Source organism: Erinaceus europaeus, chromosome 8 (genome assembly GCF_950295315.1).
Source record: "Erinaceus europaeus chromosome 8, mEriEur2.1, whole genome shotgun sequence".
Lineage (NCBI taxonomy): Eukaryota > Metazoa > Chordata > Mammalia > Eulipotyphla > Erinaceidae > Erinaceus > Erinaceus europaeus.
Genome location: NC_080169.1, coordinates 116497769 through 116510866, shown reverse-complemented (window position 1 = coordinate 116510866; position 13098 = coordinate 116497769). Strand labels below are relative to the sequence as shown.

The 13098-nt window shown below is 40.9% G+C and overlaps 1 pseudogene; it reads right to left on the bottom strand.

Moving 5' to 3' along the window:
* Positions 1 to 539: 539 nt before the first annotated feature.
* Positions 540 to 1480, bottom strand: LOC103112904 (olfactory receptor 2A1/2A42-like; annotated as a pseudogene).
* Positions 1481 to 13098: the final 11618 nt, after the last annotated feature.

The window sequence follows — 13098 nt, the reverse complement described above, 5'->3', positions numbered from 1 at the left end:
ATCGCCCCACCAGATATTCGTCGGGATGCGGCATCATCTAAGTTCATTTCCCACGTCTACGCTCAACCGGACCTGCCAATATACGCGGATATCTTTGCCCACCCTGTCCAACGCTTGACGTCTCGTCACCCAATCTGGTCCCCTACGCCTACACTGAACTTCTCTGTTCCAGTCTCTTGGAAACAGAGTTGGCAGTCAGCTGAGGTAAAGAACAAACACCTCATCACAGACCCCTGTAAGCGTCAACCCAGCTTTGACCTAGCACGTTATGATTGGGCCCTCCTCAATCGCTATCGAACAGGCCATGGCCGGTACGCCGCTATGTTCCATCGCTGGGGAGCCAGAGATGACCCGAACTGCCCCTGCGGCTCCAGACAGACTATGACCCACATAGTCAACGACTGCCACCTCTCCAGATTCAAAGGAGGTCTCGAAACTTTACATCAGGCTCAACCTGACGCTGTTGGCTGGCTACGGAAGAAGGACAAATGCTAGAAGAAGAATTGAAGTAACTGAGACATGAGGTAACTGAGACAAACTCACTCCAACTGGGAATAACTTCCCCTGCACAGTACTTTCTTCAGGGCCCCCTTGACTTCCTCATTCATCAGGCTGTAGATTAGTGGGTTCAGCATGGGGTTGAAAAAACTATAAAACAAGAAAAGTATCTTCTGTTGTTCCTCAGAGTTGCTGGACTTGGGGGCCATGTACATGACGATGGCACTGCCAAAGTAGAGCCCCACCACACAGAGGTGGGAGGAGCAGGTGGAGAAGGCCTTCTTGAGGCCCTCTCCTGACTGGATCCTGAGGATGGCCACCAGGATGCGTGTGTAGGACACCAGCACCAGACACAGGGCACCGCTAAGATAAACACAGAAGAAGCAAAGATGACAACCAGGTTGAGAGTAATGTCAGCACAGGCCGGCTTGAGGACAGAGAGGATTTCACAGAAGAAGTGGTTGATTTCATGAGGCCCACAGAAGGGAAGTCGTAGAATGAGACTCACATGGACTAGAGCCAGGAGGGAACCACATGCCCAGGAAGTCAGCACCAGGGTGATGCAAACTCTCCAGCTCATGATAACAGAATAATGGAGAGGACGGCAGATGGCCACATAGTGATCATAAGACATCACCAGCAGGAGAAGACACTTGGTGACAACAAATGTCAAAAAGAGAAAGGTTTGCATTAGGCAGCCAGCAAAGGAGATGGTCTCAGCTGGGTCAAGGAAGTTCACCAACATCTGGGGCACTGTGTTGCAGGCATAGGCTATGTCAACCAAAGCCAGGTGTGAAAGGAAGAAGTACATGGGGGTGTGAAGTCTGGAGTCCAGGGAGATGAGCCCCAAGATGATTCTGTTCCCCAGAAAAGTGAATATATTTAACAGGAGAAAGAGTCCAAAAAGGAATATGTGCATACTTAAATCAAGGCAGAATCCCAGTAGAATGAACTCTGTAACCATGGTTTGGTTTTCTTCCATTTTACTAGCAAGGAGAGAACCAGATAACATTTGCTGTTACAGTTATTTTTCAATGTCAATGGGTCTTTTTTTTTTTTTAATTTTTTTTCCCTTTTGAGGCCCTTGTTGTTTATCGCTGTTGATGTTGTTATTATTGTTATTGTTATTGCTGTGGTTGTTGTTGTATAGGACAGAAAGAAATGGAAAGAGGAGGGGAAGACAGAGAGGGAGAGAGAAAGATAGACATCTGCAGACCTGCTTCACTGCCTGTGAAGCGACACCCCATGCAGGTGGGGAGCTGGAGGCTCTAACTGGGATCCTTATGCTGGTCCTCGCGCTTTGCACCATGTGCACTTAACCTGCTGTACCACTTCCCGGCTCCCTCAAATGGTCTATTGTTTATAACCTCTTGATGTGGGAATCAATGATTAAATACATTTACGATTTTTTTTAAAGAAATAGAATATGTGTATGTATCTCGGATTGAAATAGTGTTGTCCACTCTGCCACATAATTAATCTAGATCAAATTACAGAAAGGAACTATGTCACAATATTACCAGCACAGGGTCATTTGTATTCTGATGAAATTAAGAGATTTTAATCCAAACAAGTAGGAGAATAATCATGAAACTATGAGTTGCCTCAGAACTATATCTACTCAAAATAAAATATTTATAAATCTAAGAGTTCAAAACTTGGATTAGAAATTATCAGAAGTGGGAGTCGGGCTGTAGCGCAGCGGGTTAAGCACAGGTGGCGCAAAGCACAAGGACCGGCATAAGGATCCTGGTTCGAACCCCGGCTCCCCACCTGCAGGGGAGTCACTTCACAGGCGGTGAAGCAGGTCTGCAAGTGTCTGTTTTTCCCCTCTCTGTTTTCCCCTACTCTCTCCATTTCTCTCTGTCCTATCCAACAACGACAACAACAATAATAACTACAACAATAAAACAACAAGGGCAACAAAAGGGAATAAATAAATAAAATAAATATTAAAAAAAATTAAAAAAAAGAAATTATCAGAAGTGAACAATATGAAACCTGAGATAATTTGAGGTCAGGCACACCTCCGTTAAGCACACACATTGCACTGTGTGAAGACCCGGGTTCAAGCTCCTGGTTCCCACCTGCAGGGGCAAGTTTCAGAAGTGGTGAAGCAGGGTTTCTGGTGTCTCTTTGTCTCTCTATCTCCTCTTCCTTCCTCAATTTCTCTGTCTCTACCTAATAATAAATAAAAAGGAAAATACATCTTAAAAAAATAAAACTAAGATAATCCCAGAAAAAAACCTAGTCTTGGAGCTGAGTGGTAGCACATCTGGTAGAGTATATGCATTACTATGCACAGGTACTCGGGTTCCAGCCCCTGAACCCCATCTGCAGTGGGGAAGCACATGATTACACAAAAATACTTCTCTGACTAAGGTTTCAAAATCCCAGCTTAAATCCCCACATCACCTTAAGCCAGAGCTAAACACTGTTGTGGTAAAAGAAATAAATAAATGATAATTCTTCATATATAAATAAGACCTTCATACCTGTTGAAATCTGTACTTTGAGGAAGACAGAATCCTGAAACTAGTGCAGCCTAGAATGTTCCGAGCTATGACCACAGAATGCAAGTTCCGACAGTGATGCAGAGGTTACACACGTTCCTATGCTAAATATGGGCCCCAGATCAGATTAATGGGGTTTACAGTTAATGGTATTTATATACTTTTCCCATATTTGGGAGCTACTGTCTTTCCTGACCCACCTTTCTAGTCTCATTCCCAACTCTAACACCCAGACAATATCTTTAGCCCACCTGCATGTTAGCTGTCAGACTCAGGCAAAAATTAGTAAAGTCATGGGCCCCTTGGAACATACCCAAAATAGATTTCCTAGCTTCTTCCAGCGTGAAGACCCCAAATATCTGCTCTATTCTTACCTTTAGGTTCTTGATTAATAAACAATTCATTCTGCTTTATATCTTAATGCTTTGCAGCCACCAAGTTGCAGATACTACCATGATGCCGATCTGACTTCCCTGGACAGAAGACCTCACCAAAGTGTCCTGGAATCCTACCTCCCCAGAGCCCTGCCACATTAGAGAAAAATAGGTGGGGAGTATAGGTCGACTTGCCAATGCCCAGGTCCAGAGGAAAAGCAGTTACAGAAGCCAGACCTTCTACCTTTGGCACCCCATAAAGATCTTTGGTCCATATTCCTAGAAAGATAAAGAATAAGGAAGCTTCCAGAGGGGATGGGACATGGAACTGGGTGGTGGGAATTGTGTGTAATTGCACCCCTCTTTTCCTAAGGTCTTGCCCATCATTATTAAATGAATAAAAAATAAAATAAAAGTAATTGTTGAAATATTGAAGTTTAATGAGCATGGCAAATTATTTTCTCAATGACAGGGTCTGAGTAAAGCTGAATTCTTATTTATTTATTTATTTATTTTCCCTTTCATTGCCCTTGTTGTTTTTTTATTGTTGTAGTTATTATTGCTATTGTTGGATAGGACAGAGAGAAATGGAGAGAGGAGGGGAAGACAGAGAGGGGGAGAGAAAGAGAGACACCTGCAGACCTGCTTCACCATTTGTGAAGCAACTCCCCTGCAGGTGGGGAGCTGGGGCTTGAACCAGGTTCCTTACGCCTTACACCAGTCCTTGCACTTCGCGTCATGTGCGCTTAACCCACTGTGCTACCACCCGACTCCCTAAAGCTGAATTCTTTTTTTTAAAAAAATTTTTTTAAATATTTATTTTATTTATTCCCTTTTGTTGCCCTTGTTGTTTTATTGTTGTTGTTGTTGGATAGGACAGAGAGAAATGGAGAGAGGAGGGGAAGACAGAGTGGACGAGAGAAAGATAGACACCTGCAGACCTGCTTCACCGCCTGTGAAGCGACTCCCCTGCAGGTGGGGAGCCGGGGTTCGAACCGGGATCCTTATGCCAGTCCTTATGCTTTGCACCACCTGTGCTTAACCCACTGTCCTACAGCCCAACTCCCAGCTGAATTCTTAAATATACCCCCTACCATTAATTCACATCAGAGCTGACTTGTAGAGTTTATTTATTTATTTTGCTGCCAGGGTTATCACTGGGACTTGATGGCTGCACAAGGAATCCACCACTCCCAGTGGCAATTTTTTCCTCTTTTCTTACTTTTTTATTTTGATAGGACAGAAATTGAGAGGGGAGAGGAGGGTAGTGAGGGAGAAAGAGAGACACCTGCAATTCTGCTTTACAGGGCCTTGAACCTGGATCTTTGCTCAAGAAAATGCATGTGTTCATCTAGGTGAGCCATAACCAGGATCCCCTATAGAGCTTTTAATTTGCAGGTAGCAAAGTTGAATTGAAAACAAATGTATGTGATGATTGACATGGTGACAAGCTAAGGCTTTGCAATGCTGTCTGATGGGATAAAGGTTGATAGTATAAGTCATTGTTGCGATTATAAGAAGTGTGCGATCATTAACAGTGATAAAGTGTCAGTCCCATGTATTACAGTCTAGTCAGAATTCTGATAAAGGCAATTATTAAGTGCTCCTTATGTACTGTGAAAGCACATAGTGAAGCAATTTTGGTGGAATGTTGTGAAGAAATTCTGAAAATGGGCCTCAGAAAGCAGGAATAAATTAAAAGGTACAGGTAGTCAGTCGGGCAGTAGCGCAGTGGGTTAAGTGCATGTGGCACAAAGCCCAAGGACCGGTATAAGGATCCCGGTTCGAGCCCCCAGGCTCCTCACCTACAGGGGGTCACTTCACAGGCAGTGAAGCAGGTCTGCAGGTGTCTGTCTTTCTCCCTTTCTCTGTCTTCCCCTCCTCTTTCCACTTCTCTCTGTCCTATCCAACAACAAAGACATCAATAATAACAACAACAATCACTACACAATAAAATAACAAGGGCAACAAAAGGAAAAAAGTATTTTAAAAAAATTAAAATGTACAAATCTGAAAATGGGAAGACATCTTTAAAGGGCATATATTGCTACCTTTTCCATTCTTCTATGCTGCTATATTACCATCCAACATCTTGACCCCTTTTCACTCCACCATTACTATAAACTCTTATCCCCAACCTACAGAAAGTTGAAAGCTTTCAAATGTCTCATATTTTCAATATGTCAAAGCTTTTCAATATGTCTCATATTGTCCGTAATGCTATGATTAATGAAAGATGACAAGATATAAGCTAAAAACCACTTACCTTGTACTCCATTTTGATTAATGTTTTTACATTGCCTTAGAATCAATTGTGACAACTGAAAAGTGTCTAATTGAAGATTTAGAAACCTAATTTGTAAAACAACTAACTTATTAATTTACCTGACCTATACCTTAAAATTCTGGCCTTTGACTAGGCAAATTATTCTATATTATTCCATTTAATCACTATTCACAATTTTCTGAGATCTTTTTTTTTTTTTTTTTGTAGTATGATTCATTTCCAATAAGTTTCTTTGCCACGGAAATTTTCTTTACCAGTGAAACAAGATTACCCTCATTCAAATACTTAATATAATTTGTATAAGAAAGAGACAGGCTGGGAGTATGTATCGACCTGCCAACGCCCATGTTCAGTGGGGAAGCAATTACAGAAGCCAGACCTTCCACCTTCTGCGTCCCACAATGACCCTGGGTCCATTCTCCCAGAGGGTTAAAGAATAGGAAAACTATCAGGGGAGGGGATGGGATACAGAACTCTGGTGGTGGGAATTGTGCAAAGCTGTATCCCTCTTATCCTATGATTTTGTCAATCTTTCCTTTTTTTTTTTTCTTTTTTTCCTCCTCCAGGATTATTGCTGGGCTCGGTGCCTGCACCATGAATCCACCGCTCCTGGAGGCCATTTTTTTCCCCCTTTTGTTGCCCTTGTTGTAGCTTCGTTGTGGTTATTATTATTGCCCTTGTTGACGCAATTCGTTGTTGGATAGGACAGAGAGAAATGGAGAGAGGAGGGGAAGACAGAGAAAGGGCGAGAAAGATAGACACCTGCAGACCTGCTTCACTGCCTGTGAAGCGACTCCCCTGCAGGTGGGGAGCCGGGGGCTCCAACCAGGATCCTTACGCCGGTCCCTGCACTTTGCGCCACATGTGCTTAACCCACTGCGCCACCGCCCGACCCCCCAATCTTTCCTTTTTATAAATAAAATTTTTTTTAAAATATATAATTTGTATAAAAATATACACTGAATTTGTCAAAAACATGTGTTTGTTTTTCCATGAAGTTACTCATATATATCATAACATTAAGCATTTGTTTAAAATAAAGAAGATTTATTTCTATTTTCACGTACTGAAGACTGATGCTATAAATTCATGTTAACAAAAGATAAGATGCTTGAACATGGCTAAGAGTAATTTGAATAATTAGGATAAGGCGAGTTGGTGAACTTCCACGTTGGTACTAAAGGACCTTAAAAAGAAAAACACCTCAAGCACCTGGGTGAGGTCTTCTTGCTGGGTATGTGATATGTGCAGATCACTCCTGTTCTTGATTGAAACTGTTGCAAACTACCCAGAAAGGAAGGTTTTATTCTCTAGTGCTTCCAGTAACTCTTGCAGACTTACCAGAGGGGGCAAGCTTTCCTACTGGGAAGGAGAAACAAAACAATTTCTATTGTTTTTCTATCTCTTCTCCCACCTATAGCAGGAAATGCTAATAGGAAACACTACAGGCCCAGAGCACACCTAGGGGGGCAATATTAGTCATCACAGTTCCCCAAATACTTAGCTGTTATTTGAGTTTCACCAATCTCTGAATTGCCCTGGTCTCTAAATTGCCAGATGATTCTGATGAATTTGCAAGGAAGTAGAACTACGTGATGGTGAAACAGAACCTGGCGTGAACTGTGTGGCGAGCTTCTCCGTGCTGTCATCTGTGTCTCAACAGAGTTGAAAAAAGTACCAGGGAAATCATCTGACTCCTATAGTAACTCCAGGTATAACGCTCTGAAGAACAGGCATGAGGAACTGGTGGGCACGATGGGGTGCAGAGAGAGGAAAGGATGTCCCTGTGGGGCTTATTTTAAAGACTGAAGACCCCACCAATATGTCCTGGAGCTCCACTTCCCCAGAGACTCACCCTACTAAGGAAAGAGAGAGGCAGACTGGGAGTATGGATCAACCAATCAATGCCCATGTTCAGCGGGGAAGCAATTACAGAAGCCAGACCTTCCACCTTCTGCAACCCACGAAGACCCTGGGTCCATGCTCCCAGAGGGATAGAGAATGGGAAAGCTATTGGGGAGCGGATGGGATCTGGAGATTGGGTGGTGGGAATTGTGTGGAGTTGTACCCCCCATCCTATGATTTTGTTAATGTCTCCTTTCTTAAATAAAAAAAAAAATTTGATTTTGTTTTTAAGTCTTGGTGTAAATGTGAAACCTTTAGTTTTGAAATTGTTTGAGTAAAAATGGTTCAACTTAGACAGTACAGATCTAAATTTGTGTTTGACATGATATGTCTTCGTAACAAAAGTTTTTCTCCTCTTGTGTGTTATAGACTACATGTTTATATGTGTATTTTAAGTTTGGTAGACATTAACTTTAAGGTTAAAACTGTAACTATGAAGCTACATTCTTACCGGGCAAAGTTAGTGAAGGAGTTTTCAACATGATTCTCATAAAGGTAAAATTAATTTGCTAAAGTAACTGAGTATTTAAGGTATAAGTCTAAACATTTAACGTGAAATTCATCATCTCCAAAATTAAATTACAAATTCTCTATACAGGACATTTTTGGAGGGCTCCCAAAAATGCCCTGTGGACTAATCTTGTGGAAATTAATTCACAACAAATCTGGCATTAACCTGGCATTGTAAATGTTCTAAGAAACATTGTCACTAACATATGTTAGCTCTCTAAGTAATCTGAGTATTGTTTAAAGTCTAATGTAAAAATTAGTTAAAAATCAATATATTTAACTAAATTTGGTCTGAAGATCCTGCTGTACAGAGACGACTACACAAGATTATATAGGATGACCTTTAAATTTACTTTCTTTAAAATTCAATCAGTCTTTACAAATAGGTATCACACACCTAGGGTGTGTCTCCATCTTAAATGGTGTGACAAAAGGTAGAAAAGAGGCTATTGATATGTAAAGCTCTCAGATACCTTCTCAATTAAAGAGGTAGAACCAGCCTGGGTGAATGATACATCACACAATTGTTATGCTAATGATTCTCATGATTGAGGCTTCTAACAATGGATCTTCTCTTTACCTTTACACATTTTATTGCGCTTAAATTGTAACATTCTTAACATCATACTAGAAAGGCCTTCCAAAATAATAAAGGTACTTAAACCAATTATAATCATTGAGTTATCAATTATAGTAAACTTCTAATTTGGTACAAGTTTTTTTTTTTTTCACAAGTAAATGATTACATCTATGTCAAAGCCTTCACATGAAGAAGAATCTGCTCATATGTTAAGATATTAAAAACTATATAGAAGTCCCACCATATACAACTTATGTAAATTAACAACAGCATTCACATATTTTTCTACACTTAACTGGTGTATTTTGTTTTGCCACTATAGGCTTGCCTTTGTCAGCCAACAATTTAAAGACTTTTTCCCTTTATAACATCACCCATATCACAAACATCTCTTACAACCCCCAAAGACAAACTATTGTTGAGAAGGCCCACCACACACCTAGGCCCAATTAAGTAAAGAAAAAGGGGGATACATTCCCCCCAATATTCAGTTGGCTAAGGCACTAACTACATTAAACCTCTTTTAATATCTATAGAAATTCGAACCAGATGCCCTGCTAACCATGGAAAGCAGATTTGTATGTGTTTCTTTTACAGGAATCCCCAGAAATCCATTTGGACCCCTGTGCTCTGACATCGCCCACAAGACAGCAAGACTATAGCGCCCCCCAGAAACCTATGGTGTGATACAGCACGATCTGAAGAACCTAATTCACAGACTCCAAAGGACAGAACTTTCCTACTGCCTTTCTCTTGCCTATCACTATCTGCCCTTTCTGCTTCTGCTTCACATGCCACCTTTTGATGGTTTCAGCTCACTCTCTACAGAAAAGCAAAATTCCAGTGGCTGTCTTCCCCCATCAAGATAAGATGTATGGTGTTTCTTCCCCTGGTTGTTGGCACTGGACTGAAAATCCTATCAGACTTGTTGGTGGAGCTCTTGGACACTCCCTTTACACTGCTGGACTTCTCGAGAAGTGACTGTAGCAGTCCATGGACTTTGCAGCCAGCTGTCATGGGACTCTGCAATGCCAGATCACCCCTCTTGCCCCTCGGCCTATAAGGCCCCCACTCCTCCACCTATCAGGCAGTGCCCCCTTCTACCCATCAGGCAGCCGCTCTCTGTCTACCAGGCCTCTCTTCAGTCTCATGCTGTCCCTTGATACTCTTACTTATCGCTCCCTGTCTTATTCCAGTTCTTTTAAAAATGCCTGCAGAAGCTTTTCAATTTGATGTAGTCCCATTGGTTTGTTTCTGCTTTAGTCTTCCTTGCAATTGGGTTTGATTCATCAAAGATGTCCTTGAGGTGTATGTGGGAAAGTGTTTTACCAATGTTTTCCTCTAAGTATTTGATTGTTTCTGGTCTGACATCTAGGTCTTTGATCCATTTGGAGTTGATTTTTGTTTCTGGTGAGATAAAGTGGTTCAATTTCATTCTTCTGCATGTTACAACCCAGTTTTCCCAGCACCATTTATTGAAGAGAGCCTCCTTTTTCCATTTAATCCTTTGGGCCCCCTTATCAAAGATTAGATGCCCATAGGTGTTGGGATTTACTTCTGGGCTTTCAATTCTGTTCCACTGGTCTGTGTCCCTATTTTTGTTCCAGTACCATGCTGTTTTGATGATGATGGCTTTATAATATAGTTTAAGGTCTGGGAGTGTGATGCCTCCATTTCTGTTTCTTTTCCTTAAGATGGTTTTGGCAATTCTAGGTGTTTTCAGGTTCCAGATAAATGATTATAGTGTTTGTTCTATTCTCTTAAAGAAGCTTGGTGGAAATTTGATGGGTATTGCATTAAATTTGTATATGGCTCTGGGGAGAATATTCATTTTGATGATATTTATTCTTCCAATCCATGAGCATGGGATATCTTTCCATTTCTTGGTATCAGTTTCTATCTCCTTGAATAGCGACTCATAGTTTTCAGTATACAAGTCTTTCACTTCTTTGGTCAACTTTATTCCTAGGTATTTGATTGATTTTGCTGAAACAGTAAATGGGAGTGATTTCTGGATGTCTTCTTCTTCAGATTTAGTGTTTGCATAAAGAAATGCCACTGATTTTTGTACATTGATTTTGTAGCCTGATACCTTGCTATATTGCCTAATAACTTCCAGTAATTTTCTACTGGATTCTTTAGGTCTCTCTATGTATACTATCATATCATCTGCAAATAGTGAGAGCTTGACTTCTTCCCATCCAATCTGTATCCCTTTGATTTCTTTCTCTTGCCTGATTGCTATGGCAAGAACTTCCAATACTATGTTGAAGAGTAACGGTGACAGTGGACAGCCCTGTCTAGTCCCTGATCTCAGGGGGAATGCTTTCAGCTTCTGTCCATTGAGTATGATGTTGGCTGTAGGTTTGCTATATATAAACTCCACTATTTTGAGGAATTTCCCATCTATTCCCATTTTTCGTAGAGTTTTGAGCATGAATGGGTGTTGGATTTTGTCAAAGGCTTTCTCTGCATCTATTGAAATAATCATGTGGTTTTTGGCTTTGCTTTTATTGATGTAGTGAATGACATTGATTGACTTATGGTTGTTGAACCAGCCTTGCATTCCTGGGATGAATCCCACTTGGTCATGATGAACAATCTTTTTGATGTGTTGCTGTATCCGGTTGGCCAAGATCTTGTTTAATATTTTGGCATCTATGTTCATCAGAGATATTGGTCTGTAGTTTTCCTTTTTTGTTCTGTCCCTATCAGCTTTTGATATCAGGGTGATGTTGGCTTCATAAAAGGTGGAAGGGAGTATTCCTGTTTCTTCATTCTTATGGAATAGCTTAAGAAGTATGGGTATTAACTGTTTCCTGAAAGTTTTGTAGAATTCGTTTGTGAAGCCATCTGGTCTAGGACTTTTGTTGTTGGGGAGATTCTTAATAACAGTTTCAATTTCTTTGTCTGTGATTGGTGCATTTAGATTTTGTAGTTCTTCTTGGTTCAGTTTTGGAAGGGCATAGGTTTCTAGGAATTGTTCCATTTCTTCCAGATTCTCTAGCTTGGTGGCATATAGTTCTTTATAGAAGTTTCGCAGGATTCTCTGGATTTCTGTTGTGTCAGTTGTGATATCTCCTGCATCGTTTACAATTCTATGAATTTGAGTCTTCTCTCTTTTTTGTTTGGTGAGTCTGGCTAGGGGTTTGTCAATTTTGTTTAATCTTTCAAAGAACCAACATTTGGCTTCATTGATCTTTTGTATGGTTCTTTTATTTTCGATGTTGTTTATTTCTGCTCTAACTTTAGTGATTTCTGTCCTTCTGGTTGCTTTAGGGTTCCTTTGTTCCTCTTCCTCTAAGTCCTTGAGGTGTGCAGTAAGGTCGTTCATTTGGGCTTCTTCTTGGTGTTTAATATGTGATTGTATGGCTATAAGTTTCCCTCTCAGTACTGCTTTTGCTGTGTCCCAAATATTTTGATGGGCTGTGTCTTCATTTTCATTAGTTTCCAGGAACATTTGAATTTCCTGTTTGAGTGAGTCTCTGACCCAGTGGTTCTTAAGGAGCATGTTGTTTAGTTTCCAAATTCTATGTCTTTTAATAATTTTCCGTTTGTTTTTAAATGTTAGTTTTACTCCACTGTGGTCTGAGAAGATACTTGGGATGATTTCAATGCTCTTGAATTTATTGAAAAGCTTCTGCACATCCAAAGAAACTATTAAACAAACAGAGAGACCCCTCACAGAATGGGAGAAGATCTTCACATGCCAGACATCAGACAAGAAACTAATCACCAAAATATATAAAGAGCTCAGCAAACTTAGCACCAAAAAAGCAAATGACCCCATCCAAAAATGGGCAGAGGAAATGAGCAAAACATTCACCACAGAGGAGATCCAAAAGTCTAACAAACATATGAAAAACTGCTCTAGGTCACTGATTGTCAGAGAAATGCAAATTAAGACAACACTAAGATACCACCTCACTCCTGTAAGAATGGCATACATCAAAAAGGACAGCAGCAACAAATGCTGGAGAGGATGTGGGGACAGAGGAACCCTTTTACATTGCTGGTGGGAATGTAAATTGGTACAGCCTCTGTGGAGAGCAGTCTGGAAAACTCTCAGAAGGCTAGACATGGACCTTCCATATGACCCAGTAATTCCTTCCATATGACCCAGTAATTCCTCTCCTGGGGTTATACCCCAAGGACTCCATAACACCCAACCAAAAAGAGGTGTGTACTCCTATGTTCATAGCAGCACAATTCATAATAGCTAAAACCTGGAAGCAACCCAGGTGCCCAACAACAGATGAGTGGCTGAGAAAGCTGTGGTATATGTACACAATGGAATACTATGCAGCTATCAAGAACAATGAACCCACCTTCTCTGACCCATCTTGGACAGAGCTAGAAGGAATTATGTTAAGTGAACTAAGTCAGAAAGATAAAGATGAGTATGGGATGATCCCACTCATCAACAGAAGC